This window comes from Thermobia domestica, chromosome 8 (genome assembly GCF_964235325.1).
Source record: "Thermobia domestica chromosome 8, izTheDome1.hap1.1, whole genome shotgun sequence".
Classification (NCBI taxonomy): domain Eukaryota; kingdom Metazoa; phylum Arthropoda; class Insecta; order Zygentoma; family Lepismatidae; genus Thermobia; species Thermobia domestica.
The window spans coordinates 2190703-2208338 of record NC_137461.1 but is presented as its reverse complement, the minus strand read 5'-3'; the positions used below and the strand labels follow the sequence as shown (position 1 = coordinate 2208338).

The 17636-nt window shown below is 37.6% G+C and overlaps 1 protein-coding gene across 9 annotated transcripts in view; it reads right to left on the bottom strand.

Moving 5' to 3' along the window:
* LOC145692636 (uncharacterized) overlaps positions 1 to 17636 on the bottom strand; it is a 95262-nt gene that overhangs the window by 36709 nt on the left and 40917 nt on the right. For 2 of the 9 annotated variants that reach the window (XM_081767978.1, XM_081767981.1), the window contains exon 1: positions 4628 to 4791. The exons of 6 other annotated variants lie outside the window; for them this stretch is intronic. The gene's annotated coding sequence lies outside the window, so the exon portion shown is untranslated. Of the gene's footprint in view, positions 1 to 4627; positions 4792 to 17636 lie in introns of those variants that run through there. One more of the 9 variants, XM_081767976.1, reaches the window with a different exon arrangement.

Sequence of the window (17636 nt, the reverse complement as noted above, 5' to 3'; positions counted from 1 at the left end):
TTGAAGATTACAACATGGGATGAGGAACTATTATGGGTTTGTGATTATGAAATTCCACACTAATTTGAGAATATGTGGCCTCCCGGGGCCAACCTTTTCCTTACCCACAGGCATCTCTGGGGGGACGAGGGGGACGCGTCCCCCCAATATTTGAATTACAAAATATTCAATATTTTATTCTAATTTAATTTAATGGTAAATGTTGAGCAGAAGGGGTCCAGAAGTATGTAAAACATGCAAAATTAACAGGAGAAATGGAAGATTCAAGTACTTAGAGCTAACATAACCTAACCAAACTTAACCTAAACTAGCCTAATAATAATAGAAATAAGCGAAATTCTATAATTTTTTTTTTCAAAAATTATGCTGGATCTCTAAAAATAGGCGAAATCCTGTCATCAGTGATTATTTCAGAAGGAAGCCCGGGGGCATATTCTCTCCGGAGCCACGAAATTTCCCTTTGGGAACATATATCCTGTTGTACTCAATGTAAATTCTCAGTATTTCGTACTATAACCTTTCATCTCCATTATATTGAAATCTCCCCACCCTACGGAGAAAATCTGTCTTACCTACCCTACCATTTTTTCCCTACCATTCCCGATGTCCCCCCAAAAAAAATTCCCCGGACGCCAAAATGTCCCGTGTTTACGTACATTGGGTACAAAAAACTTTTCAATCTAAAATTTCCTAATTTATATGATTATTTTCTAAGCTATGTGATTATATTGAAATTACTGAGCAACGTTATTACGACGTTTGTGATTTTGGATGTGGTGGCTACACTGTTCTCCCTCCTAGGCCTCCCCCTCCAAGACTCCTACTGGTCTTGATTCTCGCAACACAAGAGTCAATGCATTCCGGCCACGAAACTAGTGCTACGTCAAAATTGTTAAAATGACATCTAGGCTGCTTCTGAAGTCAGTATTTGGAGGTGGCTCAGTGGTAGAGCGCTTACCTCTGGTGCGTGGGGTTCCTGAATCGATCCCCGGACAAGTAACTTTGTGGTGGGCAACATTGTATCCGTGGGTTTCCTCGGAGTACTTCCGTCCCCTCGCACATTCTCATTTTACCATTATCATTCACTTGCCTTAATTATTTATTTCCCTTAGCCTAACGGACATACTCGTGGGACGTTAAATGGGAATGTTCATTTGACTTTAATTTGAAGGCAACGTTTTTTTCTTTTCTATTTTCGCGGCAATGTTAAAATAATCAGATCGCATTTTGGAATTTTTGGATAAAAAATGTAGCGAAGAGACACACTTCTGTAGAACAACGTTTTAATATTGTACAGTATATTATTTGACCCTCTCCTTACAAATCTAAAATTCGGCCTAATTCGTATTGGTAGTCTAATCATCACACATCGGAATGCTTAGCTATTTACTCGCCATGCAAAGAGAAGTTCTGTGTTTGGTTTCTATTTATGTTTAAAGGCTGACTAAGATTTTTGTTTAATTTTCTAAGCCACAAAACGAAACAGATATTACAATAACCACGTAGCTTAATGCACCATTTTCCCTAATGAATTACATTTATATATATCTTGTGTAATTAATTGAGAAATATTACACTTAAAAGCCCATACAGTTGTTCTTAATATGTAGCAATGTCACAGTGTACATCACGTGAAAAAGTTTGGTTTGTTTCAATGTAAACAACATGAAAATTGAAGTTTGAGGGACATCTTAACAGTACTACAAATCCCTTTCCACAGGAATACATGAGGAACATTAATAAATGAGTTTCTTTGTTTCATAAAACAATTCATAAAAATAATGGATTCATCATATCCTGAAAACTATACAACCCATCAAAACGTTAAAGTAAAATGGGTTGCATATTTCTCAGGCGTGTTTACAAGCCTGCTCTGGTAGAAATACATTCGGAATCAAGAGACCAAGGAAAAAGACAATGACGGGGCCTACTGTGGTTTGATTTAATTTAATTTTTACTTTAGCGTTCATTTGAGCAGTGAGGCTATATGAGACGGGGACCTACAGGTTAACGTTGATCCCGAACCACATGGGCTCCTGCCGGGAATCGGACCCGGATCTCCCATGCGAAAGGCACGTACGTTAACCACCTTAACCACAAGGGAGTTCTGCTGCAATTCGAAACAATACATTAGCTCTGAAGAAGACCAGAACTTCCTAACCGAGCTCCTGTCACGTGTCTTTTGTGCGCGTTCCCTGCGATTTCGAACTCTACGTTGAATTGTTAGTTCCTCTCATATATTATAGGCCAATGTTTGTCAAACTTTCTTCAAAGTAGGAACAACTTTCAATGTTCCAAGGACCATAATACTCCTGTTCCCTTCAAAATAAAATTTATCACTTAAAAAAAGTGTAAACTAGTAATTAAAATTCCTTCTTACACACATTAGTTTCTTTCAGTAGCATAGCCAGAAACACATTAGGAGGCAGAGGCTTACACACACACACACACACACACACACACACACACACACACACACACACACACACGTAAATACTACATACATGTAGATACATGTAAAAGTTGGGAAATTTTCGTTCGACAGGCCATCATTGGCGACCAAATATATGAGCATAATCTAGAGCTGTGCGAGAAAAATGGCAACGAAAAACTGATCTAGCTATTGAATTGAAGCCCGAAATTTTGCGCCTCGTGTATATATTACATATACTGGCCTAGAAAGGTCAGAATTGTGGCATTGGAAGCTAATCAATGAATATTTATTATCGGCAGTAATCTGCGTCATATGGTCTGCCAGAGCCATGTTCTTTTCAGTTTTCTTTAGTTGCACGATATTAAAATACTGATAAAATTAGCTACTGAAGTTAACTCTCCTTCGCTGCACCCATAAAGAGTTATGGTCAGCTAGACGTGGTTGGTTCATTCAAATGGATGATGCGTAATCAATCATTTCTGGCTTCCTGGGCCGAAGTTCAAGATCTTAAATTTAGATAGCTACTTAATTACCAGGTCAAAACCAAAATATGTTAGTGCTTCCACCGGGAGTCCCAAGTGTTTAGAATTCGACTAAGCGTGAGGCCATTAATAGTTTAAAACTCAAAGGATCTACTTTCCTTTTTTTCTTTTTTTATTAAATGCTTCTTATTGATACTCTCAGCCTGCAGAGCAAGAGCTCACTCAGTAAGATTAAGAACACAACACGTAACTGATTTGTTGAAATCTTGTGTGGAGTTAAATATAGAAAAAAGATTTTAAAGGTTTTTGAACATGACTACAGGACACTTATTTTTGTGATCAATTATATATATCATTTCCCTACTACGCCATTGATTTATTTTAAGGCTATGAAGAATGTTTTATAAAGTAGTGTAACAAGTTTCATAAAATTCTGGAAGCGAAAGTGAAGAAACTTGTTAAAGGTATTCACAAACTCTGAGATTTTCAACTATATAGTGTGTGCAGAGCAGTAGCTACAGGGAGGTGAATGGACGCAGAACGAGTAAAAACAAAGAAAAAGTGTTGGAAAAGAATAAACGAGCGGCGCCCCCAAAAAGTATTGGCGTCCTATTAAATCAATATTGTCGGTTTACAAACAAATAGATTTGGTTAAAGAAAAGAAAATCTTGCTCGGTATGCTCGCAACCTACAGCCACAACAATAAGAATCACGACAAGCTTTTACTTATTACTTAAAAAAAAAAAAAATGGTGCCGAGTAATGACATAGTGTACGCAGGGACAGTACAAAAGCAGAAACGGTCGAAGTCTGAAATACGTGTTCGACATTTTCATGGTGATGTGTTGGGTTAGTTAATCCTGCTTTTCTACACAATCAGATTAATCACGGTGGTGAGAATAAAGGTATGAAAAATGAGAGGAGTGAAAGACAGACGCAAGCTGCTGTTTGCGCGGGAATATTAATAATGAAAATAAACAAGAGGAATAATATTTTCGATCTCGAGGCAGTTATAGAATAGGAGCTTAAGGGGTCGATACTTAATCCAACCAATTTCGTCTTTTTCAAAACTGATCATTACCAGTAACTTTTTTTTATTCCACTGATATTATATATACACATTATAACAAAAAAAGTTTGGTGAGATGAGTGTAGGAGACAGCGAATTCTACTTCGCTCCAAAATCTCTAGCTATGACTCTGAGTGTGTGCTTTGCAATATACCTGAATTTTATTCATTTTTGTTGTTGTCTGTTTTGTATTAATGTTTAATCTAAAAGAACCGCAAGGACAGATCTTGAGGACTACTTATGATACGCGGAACACGGTTTAAGAAACACTGGCTTAGGCTATAAACAGAGATGTTATACTTAAACAAAAGCAGCTCGATGTTCTTCGAAACCACAAAACCGCATGAAATTTCCTCTAATAACTTAAAATAAATCATGCCTATAGTCGTTTTGAGTTAACTACTAGATTTTTCTAATCTTGTTAATTTGATAGGTTTGAAACAGCATACATTAGATTGATATTATATGAAAATATATAACGATGCACAGTTTATCTGTCTGTAAACCACACACAGAAGATTGATGTTCAAATTACGCGTAACTCCTCAAGAAAGAAAAAAAATCACTGAAACAATGTTGCCGCATCATCACTTAAGCTGAAAGTGAAGTTGTTGTCCGATTTCCCCATTTTCTACAAACTCACCGACCAAAGTCACTCATACAACCAAAAGAACCAGTCACACGAAAGCAACAGTATCTTCCAGTTGTGTTGCTGTCCAGACGAAGGCTGCGGAGAATATTAAATGAAAAAGAGTCAACGCTCGGTTAATATTTGTTCATTTGTGCCAAAGTCTTCCGGTATCGTTTTCTTCCCTCCATCGTCACAGACCCATAAGGTTCCTTCTCTTTTTGTATTTCTCCAGATGTGGGTCATGCATTTAACAACCAATAACGCGTATGACTCCCTTTTCCTTTTTTTCTACACATATACTACCAGGAAAATCCAATGCTAACTGCTGCGTTTGATGTTGAAATTAAGAGCAGAAAAGTTGCCCACAGGGCTTCGAAGAGGTAAAACACGATTTTTAATTTTTGTTTTTATCGGAAGTTTCTTTTACATATCCAAATATAAACATAATATTCACTGAATGATTTTGACATACAGTAATATTATTGGTACTGTAAAAATGAGGTCTTGTTCTGGTTTAAGATCAAACTTGTTTAGATTCTGTATGGAACAGATCAAGAACACTAAAGTGGCAACATTCTTTATTTTGCTTTGTTATTACTAACAAAGAAAAAGCTAAAATAAATATGCCATAAAAACGTAAATAAATCAATTTCTAATACTTCCTACATATTGACTTCTGGTACGCTTTCGTCTCATAGAAGACATTATTTGTACAGAAGTGTGGCTCACAATCAAGTATGGTCATCTACTAGTAAATAGAACCTGGGAACAATTCGTGCATAGAGTTGGCAACCGTCCAGTATTTTACCGGATAGTTCGGTTTTTTACCTCCTCAGTCCAGTACGACCTCAAAACCGGACGTAAAATGTCCGGTAACTTTTCCTCTCACTAGATCTATTCTCTGATCTATTCAGATTATTTTTTTAATTTTGTTGAAAGTAGATTTAGTTGAATCTGGATTCTAAAATGAACCGCATTTGACAACCAGCTGATCATGACCATAGCGCAATCCTATTCCGTAACGAATTTGTTGTTCCGTGGCAGTGATGTTATCGTTTGCAAGGTGACAGTGATGCCAATTTGGCCTATTGTTTTTCTCTAAATCTAGCATATTTTTAGAGGCATTTTGCCATACAAATCTAGGAAATGCTTTTAGCCTTAAATATAGCTTATTTCTTGAAACTCTTGCCATTCTTTTCAGCCATTAAATGATTTCTAAAAATACCTTTTTCTTTGAAAAATAAAGTCTAAACTTTAAAAAAAAGCCTACCTGTAATTATATACAGCCAGTGGCGTATTTACGGGGGCTTCCGGGCTTAAGCCCCCCGAAGTCTTACTTACTATAGTAAAGTATATGAATATCTCGCAGAATTTTCACATTTTCAGGCAAAGCCCCCCCCCGAAAGTTAGCAAAGTCCCTCCCGAAATAAAATCGTAAATACGCCACTGTATACAGCGTGTAATAAATGATTTAAAAGTAACTAAAGTTATTAAATTCGAACTTCAATTTTATATGAAGTAACCACTTTCGGATTGTTCATTTTTGACGAGCGATCATGTCACAAACGTTCTCCAGAAGGAAGTCCGGTATTTCCATTTCCAAAAGTTGGCAGCGTTATTTGTGGACTTGCGTGACCTTTCACGGTAGCCGCCTATTTGTATAAAGCAGGATTTTTGTTTGAAGAAAATGGTGTAAGGGCTATGAATCCTCAGAACGTTCTATAGATACTTATTGGCTTTGAATTGGAAAGGAACACTCCTCTTCATTAGGCGTTTAATATTCTGAAATATGCAGGAGTATAAGAGTAGTCACGTTAAGAATCACGTTACGTATATGTATGAAAAATGAAAAAAATATTCATGTTTATCGTCCCACGATTATGCACTTTAGGAGTACCCTAAGAAAACCCAGGAGCACGATATTGGCTGGGGACATACCCAGGGATCCCATGCTCCAGAGGTAAGCGCTCTAGCACTGAGCCACCATGTCCCCGTAGTTCCGATCTGACATACCATTGAGGAATAAACACCGGAAAACTGGATGTCTATAGACTTCTATGGAAAACATTGCCTAGTAACACGTGGGGACATTTGATAGTACAGTGAAACCTCTCTAAAGCGGACAGCCGTGGGGAATCAAAAATTGTCCGCTATCGAGAGGTGTCCGCCTTAGAGAGGTGTCAATATTTCCTTTCGTAAATTAGTAAACAATGTAATATCCAATCAGAAAAAATAATTGCATGAATCACGTATTTACGAATATTACCAAAATGATACTGAACCTGCATTATCCTCTGCCATTCAATACTCTATGTTCTAGACACAACATGGAAATAAGATGTTTTCTGCACTTTATACTTATCACTACTTACTACGTTTACGGTATGTTCCTTTAATTTGTGGGTTAATTGAGTCCAGTAGTGTCTGTTTTTAGACAATATGCGTACCCGAAGGCAGAATATACTAAATTTGTCTTCTGCTTGGTCAGAGATTCCAAAGGGACACTAGAATAACGTGTCATCTCAGACGGCAGGCAACTGTCAATCACTTTTGTGTCTAAAACAGGTTGATTAGGAGTGAAATGCAAGCAAAGAGCATGAGGGTGTTGTTAATGCTTCGTCTGGATTGCTCAGTAGACAGTTGAGCAGGCAAAATGTTGTCACATTGCTTCCTTGATGACACATGTATGAATTACTAAAAATGTATTTTTACTGTATTTTTCAACTTGTTTCTAGAGAAAGTGTCCGTAATACAGAGGTTAATAATACCTATAAAACACAGAAAATACTGTCCGTGTCCGTACTAGAGAGTGTCCGTTTTAGAGAGGTTTACCAATATGATTTTTCCTATTACAGTGTTTGGGGATTACAAAATATGTCCGTTACGGGAGGTGTCCGCTTTATAGAGGTGTCCGTTAGTAGAGGTTTCACTGTATAATGTAAACAAATTGAAGAGAGCCTATTGTTACATTGGATGAAAAGGGGATTGTTCATTCTGCTTTAAACTTCAACTGTTACATCTTCCAAATAACTTGCTGATTGGGGGGGAAGCTCACAAATATCCTCCTGCACCGGGCCTTAAGGAAATTTGTTACGATTCTGCAACCAATGATGGATTTACATTTGTTTCAAGATCTTCTTCTCCTATAAGCGTTGATCATGAAACGGAACGCAAACTTACAAACAAACAAAATATTAATTTGAGTTGGTAAATACACAAACTACATGACTTTTTTCATTATTATTATTATTATTTTATAGAACAACAACAATAAAGTCACAACTTTCTGCACCTAAAAATCTGTCTTACAGCTCTACATTTACCAGTGAAGTTAAGAATAATGTGATTTCTTGATTTCTTCATAGGGTAGAGCTCCCTTGTGGCTAACCGGTTAACATACACGCCTTTGGCGTGGGAGACCCGAGAACACATGTGATTCGAATCCCACGTCCAGCTGTAGATCAACATCTGATATAGCATCGTGAAAGGGACGTTAAACTCAAAATCACATCACATCTTCACAGGGTAGTCCACATTATCCCTAGTACCAAAAGAAAAAAGTCGAAATTTTTTCATGTAATTTTTTTCATTCACTTTGTTTAAAGTGTTCGTTTTTATATGATGCCAGATCTGGTAAAAGAGCTCGCTGCGGGAAGTGTTATTTCCAGAGGTGCAAAGACTTATGTGAGTATATATATTGGATACATGATGATATGCTTGAAAATAAATAGAATCAAATCTTTAATTTGACGTCCCACGATTACGTTTACTAAATACAAGAAACAATGATTAATTTGTTGATTAATGTTTAATGTCCCTTAACACTACCAAGATTATAGAGCGAGACTTACTACTTAAAGGGAAATTTCGAACTACTGCTCGGGTTAGCATCTCCATCGGAAGCTGAATTCGGAATTACGTGTATAGAAAGTATACCTTTTAGTTACTGGGGCACAGGCGCTTGATTAGATCGCTATAAAGTTACGAAATAATTTACCGAATTGGGGAAACTCGTGTAACCTGAAGAAAACTAACGAACTCAATATAATCCACCGCAAATTCGTGCAGTTCGAGGTCAAACTACGGAACCCTCGCACTAGAGGTAGATCCTGAATTGCTGAGCCAGTGCGTCTCGCATATGACGTATTTTGGTACACATTAGTATATAAGGCTGCAGAAACACAAATAAGAAGCAGGGCATTGTGGGAAATTTAAAAATGGTAATACGACACCCTTCCTTCATGTTCGTCTTGCAGCTTCAAAAGTATTATCAAATAAAAATCAAACTTTTTAAGTTAACCCATTTCCAAACTAGGCAAGATATCTGAGACAATCAGGGCAGCCAGCAACTTGTCTATTTCCCTCCACATTACTTAAACGTATATTGTAAGAAAAATATTTGTTTAAATTATGGAATTTATTAATTTTGTAATAACTTATTTCGGAAGAAATGTAAAAATACAGGGATGGTACTTGGGAGGACTTGTTAAAAATATTTTAGTTTCATATATATAAGTTTTCCGATTTCTTATTTCGTTAATTTAAATGCATAGAAAAAAATAATAATGCATAGAAAAAAACACTAAAATATGTATTATGATTAATAATTATATTGAGGTCATAATGGTAAAACCACTGCGAAATGTATTTTTATGATCTGCTTATCTAAATTTAAATTAAAATCTATCGAAATCTAAATCTATTGAAATCTAAATTTGAAGAAAGTTAGCCAACGCCTGGCTTGCTAGACAACCCACAATACTTATCTATTGTTCCAACAGTGCTATTCAACCGGGGGTATGCGTACCCCAGGGGGTACGCAAAGATGTTTCTGGTGGTACGTAATCCTAAAATAAGGATATTTCGAATATTTATTGAATGATCATAGTTGGAGAAAATACATGTAGTACGTTCTAAAGTTACTTTTAGTTTTTTAATTTTTAACGTTGTCCTTAGTGTACGAATTATTAGGGAAAAATTCACCTCAGTAGAAATGGATGTCTCCCATATGTTTTGAAATTTCCCATGTTATTATTATTTTTTTTTTTCGAATGTGCACTTTGTCCCCCTGTAAGCAGTCTTTTGATTGACACACTGATTGTCTTTTTATTGGGTCTCTATTTGTCCTTCTTTTTAATCAACAGAACATGTGTATTAAGTTCATTTCGATTTAATTTCTTTTAAACAGTTTCAGGGGAACAAAATTGGATGGCGAACTGTGTCTAGGGGTACGCGAGAAAAAAAAAAGAGGTTCAATAGCACTGTATTAGAATATAGCTGCTCGAATATAGGGCCGGCCGTCTGCTTTACATTGATGTTGAATTATTTCGTTTCCGTGGGAGTGATATTGAACAGGATTTCGTATCTGATTATATTTTCTTTGGTTGACTTCACATTCTATGAGATATATATACTGTACGATATGGGTGCAAGTTTGTACAAATAATCTTTTGCTTCCAAACGAGATACTAGGCCGAAGTGGAATAGAATATTAAATACTGTATAGACACTTATAGCTGAAGAGGGGTTGGGAGGGAAGATATGCGTTGTCTTCTGCATTACTTTACGGGATTGGCAGAACACAAAAGCAGTAAAAAGCAATCCATAAAGACTATATCTCGCTTGTTTTGTTATTGTAATCGTACACAGGTTCGCACCCAGAAAGTTTTGTTGGGAGGAGTCCAACGTTTGGAGGGGTGGGTCCAATAATACAAGAGTGGCTCAGTGGTAGAGCGTTTACCTTTAGTGCATGGGGTCATGGGTTCAAACCCTGCTCCCGCCAAGTGAACTTTGTGGTAGACAAACACCGTGTGCGTGGGTTTCCTGGGGGTTCTCCCGTTTCCTCCCACTTTCTGCATTCCACCATTTCACTCATTTCTCATCTTCACCGTCTGCTTTAGCCTTGCCGGCATAACCATGGGACGTAAAACTCAAAAATTTCATTTTTTTTTTTCAATAATACAAGATGCTATGTTTATGTAGTAGTATGAAACGGGTGTTATTCTACAGGCGAAAAAATTAGATAATTTTTAAGTACGGACACTCTTATTCTCACGAAAAATCATAAAACTTAGTACAGATTATAAGTAAGGTCAGATCATCAGTCTTTATATTTCTCTGCTAAAGAGGTACAGCTTTATTAAGGAAGTGTTCAAATGTATGTGGAGTTCCAAAGTGTTTAGGGGGGCCGGACTCGGTAGGCCCCTGCTCGTACACGATAGTTGAAGTAATTCTTGCCATTTGAAGAGGAAAAAGTGGAGATGCCAGCCACATAAAGTAATTCGTTCTGGTACTACATAAACTATAACTGTATGAAATATTTTGGAGAAGAAAACTCTTACATTATAGAGCATTAATGTTAATGTTTTTCTTTTTAAAAATCTTTATTGCATAAGGATCTTATTTAAATATAGAACAACCAAGTCAGCACCTATCAGAATGGTTTAATTTTCAATCCCATGTTAAACAGTGGTACATATTCAAGACAGAAGTACTTAAATGTCTAGACGAATGTTCTCTTATAAATTTGACTATGTTCAACTCATCCTTTTTGTTTCCTTAAAAAAAGTGTGTATTTTCAAGAAATGTCACTTAGAAGCAGTACCTCTGACATTACTATCATATCTTTGACGTCACTATTAAACAAGGAAAATAGTTCCCAATCTTGCCGTCTGCAGAAATATATCTGACGTGGAATACCTTTGTTACTGATTGCATATTGGAGGAGTATATTTAACTAGTATGTCCTCTTTCCTTTAACCATAATTTTACTTCAATGAATTCCAGGCTCTATTATAGAATATATGTTCCTGTGCATTGCTCTTGGAATGGTTTGGCGTATGGTTACTTTTAAGTACAATGCAATAATTTCAATAATTTCTTTAAATTCTTCTACCGAACATCGAAATTAAATTAAATACAGGAATTGGTTTTAAACAGTGTGTGGTATGCTGTAACACGGTTTATGATGTTACACATATTTACGAATGGGTAGCCATTTGAAATTTAAAAAAAAAAAAAAAAACGAAATAAAAGTAATAAACAAGAGGTATGAACAGGTAGATGGAGATATTGCATCAGTCAGATCGTGATATCACATTAATACAGCTGAAAAAGAGGGACACTATGGCTCGGAGTTGTAGCGCTCACACCTGTTGTGAGGGGCCTCTGGTTCGATCTCAGATCAAGTGAGTTTGTGGAAGACATAATCGCATCCATGACTTTACTCGGGATTGCCGTGTTCCTCCCACATTTTCATTCCATTATTTCTCACAAACCATCCGTCTCCTTTACTTACGTATAATCTGGAACGTAAAATTGAAAATGTCATTTTTCATTAGCCCCTGGCGTAAGCATACGGGAGTTATAGTTTTAGTCCAGGTGTATATATGTTTGGTAATTTATTTCTCGGTAATAACTGGCTGGATCTATCTAAACCAGATTTGGTGGACCACTAGCACCGGCGCCGAGTTTTCCAAATTCCATTGGGGGACTAACGTTATTATTATTATAACCATTTTATTTGTGCGTGCACTCGTTCGTACGAATTTATATTCATGTGTTTTATATAAGTAATATTACAGGCCAATAAACTTTCACAGAGAAAAAAAAAAAGAGAGAGAGAGAATTTGCACACGCAAATTTAATGGCAACACCCAAAACAAAAAGTGAGACTTCCAAGATCAATATGGCGTTGGTCCAATTCTCATCCCCAGAACAGCTCTAATATAACCTGGAGTGGAGTCACAGAGGTCGTGAATGGTAGCAAGTGAAATATTCCATTCCACGTCACTCAGTTCCGTGAAAGAGAGTGAAGATGCAAGTGAGCTCCGGGTTCGTGCCTCCAAAATGGACCACACGTATTCAATTATTTTGAGGACCAGAGATTAAGCGGGCCAGGGGAAGTACTCTACTTCACTCCGAAGTTCCTCAAACCACACTCTAATATCTCTAGCTGTGTGAATGGGTGCATTATCAGCCTGCAGTATGGCATCATTGCCCAGAGACACCATCTGGACCACAGGATGCATATGGTCCCCTAAATAGCGAGATAATTACTACTAGTAACTTGACTTCCATCACCGATGAGTTTTTAGGTAGGACAATGTCTCTACAGACAAGTTTCTTGGGGGCAATGCCACCATAGAGACGAAGTCCTTGCGGGTGCACGCCATTTTGTCCCCCATTTAGTAAGCGTTAATAGCAAGTATCCTACCGTATAAGGAATAAAGATCGCTGTATTTGATAGCCGAGCTCGGACAGTGGCCACATTTGCACCCGGGTAGCTTCCGAGCTCGCTTCTCCGCCCGACTCTTGTTTACAACTGAAGAAACTTTATTTATTTATTTATTTGAGCAAATACTTTGTTTCTCATTACTTGCAAGGGCGGACACTCACATGTCGAATCACAGTGGTAGGGATGAATATATTACGAAGTATACATAAGATGTTTTAGGGGAGATTAAAATTTATACAAAGATTTGCGAAATATATAAGTGAATATTTGTGAAATTAAGTGTCGACTGAATCATGCCTGTTGTGCTGTATGGCTGCGAAACATGGTCGCTTACTTTAAGAGAAAAACGCAGGCTGAAACTATTTGGGAATAAGATCCTGAGACGAATATTCGGACCCAAGAGGAACGGGAAGGGGGAATGGAGGAAACTTCATAAGGAGGAACTACATAATTTATACCGTTTACCAAACATTATTAGGGTCATAAGTCCAGGAGGCTCAGGTGAGCAGGTCATTTAGTCAGGATGGGAGAAGGTAGAAACACTTTCAAAGTTTTAACTGGAAGACCAATCTGAAAATGTCCATTAGGAAGACTTATGCGCAGATGGGAGGACAATATTAAGATGGATCTCGTAGAAATAGGAATACAAAGTAGAAACTGGATCCAATTGGCTAAGGATAGAAGTCAGTGGAGAGCTTTTGTGAACGCACCATTGATCCTGCGAGTTCCACAGGCCATAGAGTTTGTCAGTAAGTTCTTTTTTAAATACAAAATACTGATGCACAATTCATATTATTTGTCACGCTCACTTTCCAACTAGCTATGCCCAAGACTCCTTTCGTGGGTATAAATGGTCTTTGGAGCGTCTGTGGTACGGAATACCTAGGGTTGATTCCCGATAGCTCATGTGGTTCGGATCCAATGTCAGCTGTAGGTACACGTCTCATATAGCCTCGGCCTGAAAGTGACGCTAAACTGTAATAAGGTCAACCAATTTAAGTAACTGCGAAATTGATTATTAGACCTACTTTCGTCTTTCTTTCCTTATTCTTCTTCGTTTAATTTTGCTTTTTAATTTTTGTCGTGGAATTACTTCCTGTACAATGAGCATGACAGTCTCTGACCCCCATCGTCTATTTTTTTTTCGAAAACCCCCTTCTCCCCTCGCTTTATAGGAAGTCCTCTGATTAGTTATGAAACAGAACAAGAAGAAACAGAAAAAAACAAAGCAAAGAAATTGAGAATAGAAAACAGTGGAGAATCAGAAAGAGGAATTGGAGCAACAGAAAAGGAAAAGAATTCTCCGAAATCCACATATTATATAATGTTTGTACCAACAAAGTGTTCCGCTTTACCAAAGGGAAATCGAATCAATTTCAAACAGGAACACTACTTGCTACCTTTTTATTATTAATTAAAGCGTACTCATTATCAGCTTCTGATTTTAATAGATAAATGAGGGAACCAAGTTTGGTTAATAGAATTTATGCTGTTGGTTGCAAAGACTTCTTCTTTGTTTTGTTGTGAGTGAACGCCGCGCCGGCCGGTCATCTCCCTGCAGGCATTTGTCACTTTCTCCCACGATGTTATTACAGAGTGAGTCGTTTCCTTCTCTCGTCGTTAGATGAAAGTCAAACGGACACGTGCTGCTGCTCACGAAGGTACACTTTTTTCCTCACAATTTCTACTTAATCGTTTCAATAATTTTATAAGTTTCATGATATGCCATGACACTTGTAGTGTCTAGAGTGCATGGTTTGGTACACGAGGTCTAGAATTCGACTCCCAATGAGATACCATCAGACACACTACATATAGGGTTCAGATTAGCACGGATTTTGTATTATCTGCGGTAAGCAACTATTTCCCTCCCTACCGGGGAGAGCTCAGCCACCCAAGTGACAATGTCTAACTCATCAGACGGTCTACATCAGTTATAGATTCTGGCAATGTGCAATGTACCTCTACCGCAATTAGTGATAGGCATAGGTTGGAACTCTGTAATTTCTACCGGGTAAGAGTGTGTCTCTTTCAAATCGTGGCTTACACATGCCATTGGGTCCGGGAAACACTTACTACCTAACGTGTTTCCGGTACCTTAGCGTAAACTTCAGGTAAGCGTGGTTGTCCTGTTCTGGGTAGACTTGGACGCGGATGAGACGCTTCAGATGAGTCCCAAATGAGCGAGTAATTCGTGCCATCGAGTCAGGGAGGTGGAAGTAGTGCATAAGTGGTACTTTAGCGTGTAATTTTGAACAATCTGAGGTAGACAGAGCCGGGAATTAGCAACTCTCCTCGGAAATTCCAAAGGATCCCGGATCTGAGTTGATCTCTGCTGGGCTATGATCATACCATGGTATTCGGTAACTTGGAGTCTTGACTTCAAGTGGAAGTGGGCTTACCTTGTAACGCTCAGGCTCCAATACTGGATGTACTGAAATATCTTTTTACCACTTTGTTCCCTCCCTCTGGGCCAGGGGTGAATTTAAAACTTTCTTGAGTGGTGATCGTAGATCTGGGAACAAATTTAAGGTCTGTATGTATTTGTATCATATTTTTCTTTATGTTGCAAAATTCAACTTGAGACATCAATCAATTCCGATTTCCCTAAAATTGAATATTTCTAGATAATAATAAATCTGTTTGTGTCGTCCATTTTTAGTGTATTAGTGTTTCAGTCACGAAGAAAATATCTTATCAAAGTATAAAACACCTCTTCTAAGGGAGAGAAAAGTTTTAAAATTTCCATTTTGCCCACTAGCCTGTGGTTGAGGAGAGAAAGAAGAAGTATTCTTGTTTATGCTGTTTTAGCTACGTGCAGGCCTGGACCCAGGCTTAGGACGCCATATTTTATGAATCGAGATTGAAGTATGATACGCAAAAGAATGAGTCTTTCACGAGGGAGAAATTTAAGAGAGATCTCTATTTGCAAATGCTGTTATATTTTCTGTAGGCTAGCAGTAGTAATTTTATTTTGTTGTTGTTGTTGTTGTTTTTACTTTGTATCTTACAGACACACTATAGTGTTTTCTTTATGTTAGATTTTGTAAAGCTGTTGCTCACATACAACTGAATATGAACAAATAAGGGGGACACAAAATTATCTTGAAACAGACAAGCGTAAAATGCCTAAATAAAAAATACAGGCAACGTTTCCTCCTGAAACAGAAGCTGCGCCAGAAATTTTCAGAGGAAATAACTGAAGAAAATTCCACTGTTTGTTTCATAACTCACTGTATTACGACTTACGTTCTACAGCTTCTATAAGACCTTTTTATAATTCAATCTGAAGTCACTTGCCTTTATTTTCCTAAATAATGAAGTAGTCAATCTGAAAAGGTTTATGCTTACTCAATTTATTGAAGAGAATGGCGTGCATCATTATAGGAAAACATCTCCGACATTTCTCATATTGTTCACCTCAAGATAGGCCTTTGACATTGGAAGATTTATATCTCTTTATTATAGCGCGATAGGATGGAAGGAGAGTAGGGGTGCAAAATATTACCGCTGTAACACTTGGAGATTCGTTAGTTTGTGGTAACAACACACTGGCAAGAGCATATCAGTCTAATGTATTAGTAGAAGAAATTCTGTTCTAGACTCGTCACATTCGAATAACACAAAAAGAGTTATAGTTTTGTTTTAGGACGGGCAAGCACCCTTCTGGATCCGCCACTGCTATGGGCTGTTCGTGTTTCTCTCTGTCTTTGCTCCGAACGTAAAGCCTCGCTCTCTCATTTATCGGCAATTGAACATGGCTGCTCTTTAGTGTGTCGCGCACAATTCCGCGTACTGCCTTCGGTCAGCGGAGAAGAGTTTTGTTTAACTCCTGAGATCTTAATGCTGCCAGGCACGGTGGCTCAGTGGTAGAGTGCATTCCTCAGGTACAAGGTAGTCCCTGGTTCGATTCCTGGTCAAATATTTTGTGATGGACATCATGTCCCTGGGTTTTCTAAAGATATTCCCGTTTCCTTCCATATTTTCATTTCACCATTTCTTCCATTATTCATTTACCTTAATCGTCTGTCTCCCTTAGCCTAAAGGACATAATCGAAGGATGTTAAACTAAAAAAAAGATCATTTTTATTATTTATTATTATTTTTATTTTATTTTATTTTTTGGTCTCATCAACACCTCTAATCAGAAACATGGAAAGTACTGTTAAAATCATCATATACCACAACTACCAAAAGAAATGGGCGGAAGAAATATCGTTGAAAAAAAAAATATCTCTATGCGTTAATATGAAATATGCCTCAAATCCAGGCTTTCGGACGATACATGAATATATGATGAATTCATATTTGATTGTGTGAGAGAGAATTTTTAGAGCTTGGTTCGAAAATTATTTAAATGGATCTATGTACTGAAGATTTTCTAGGGAGCGCGGTGGCTCAGTGGTAGAGCGTTCACATCTGGTGCTTGGGGTCCCGGGTTCGATCCCCGCCCCCGCCAAGTGAGCTTTGTGGTGGACAAACACCGTGCTCGTGGGTTTTCTCGGGGTTCTCCCGTTTCCTCCAACTTTCTTCATTCAACCATTTTCACTAATCTCTCATCATCACCGTCTCCTTTAGCGTAACCGCCATAATCGTGGGACGTAAAACTTAAAGATTTCATTTCATTTGAAGATTTTCTTTGAGGGTCAATATGAATGCAAAATATACATGCGTAATGTCGTTCTCATAAATATGTGATAAGTGCAATGTTTATGCCAAGCATAACTGTTCAATGTGTTGATGTTTTGTTTTCTACTTAGAGTGAAGAATCCATTACACACAGTT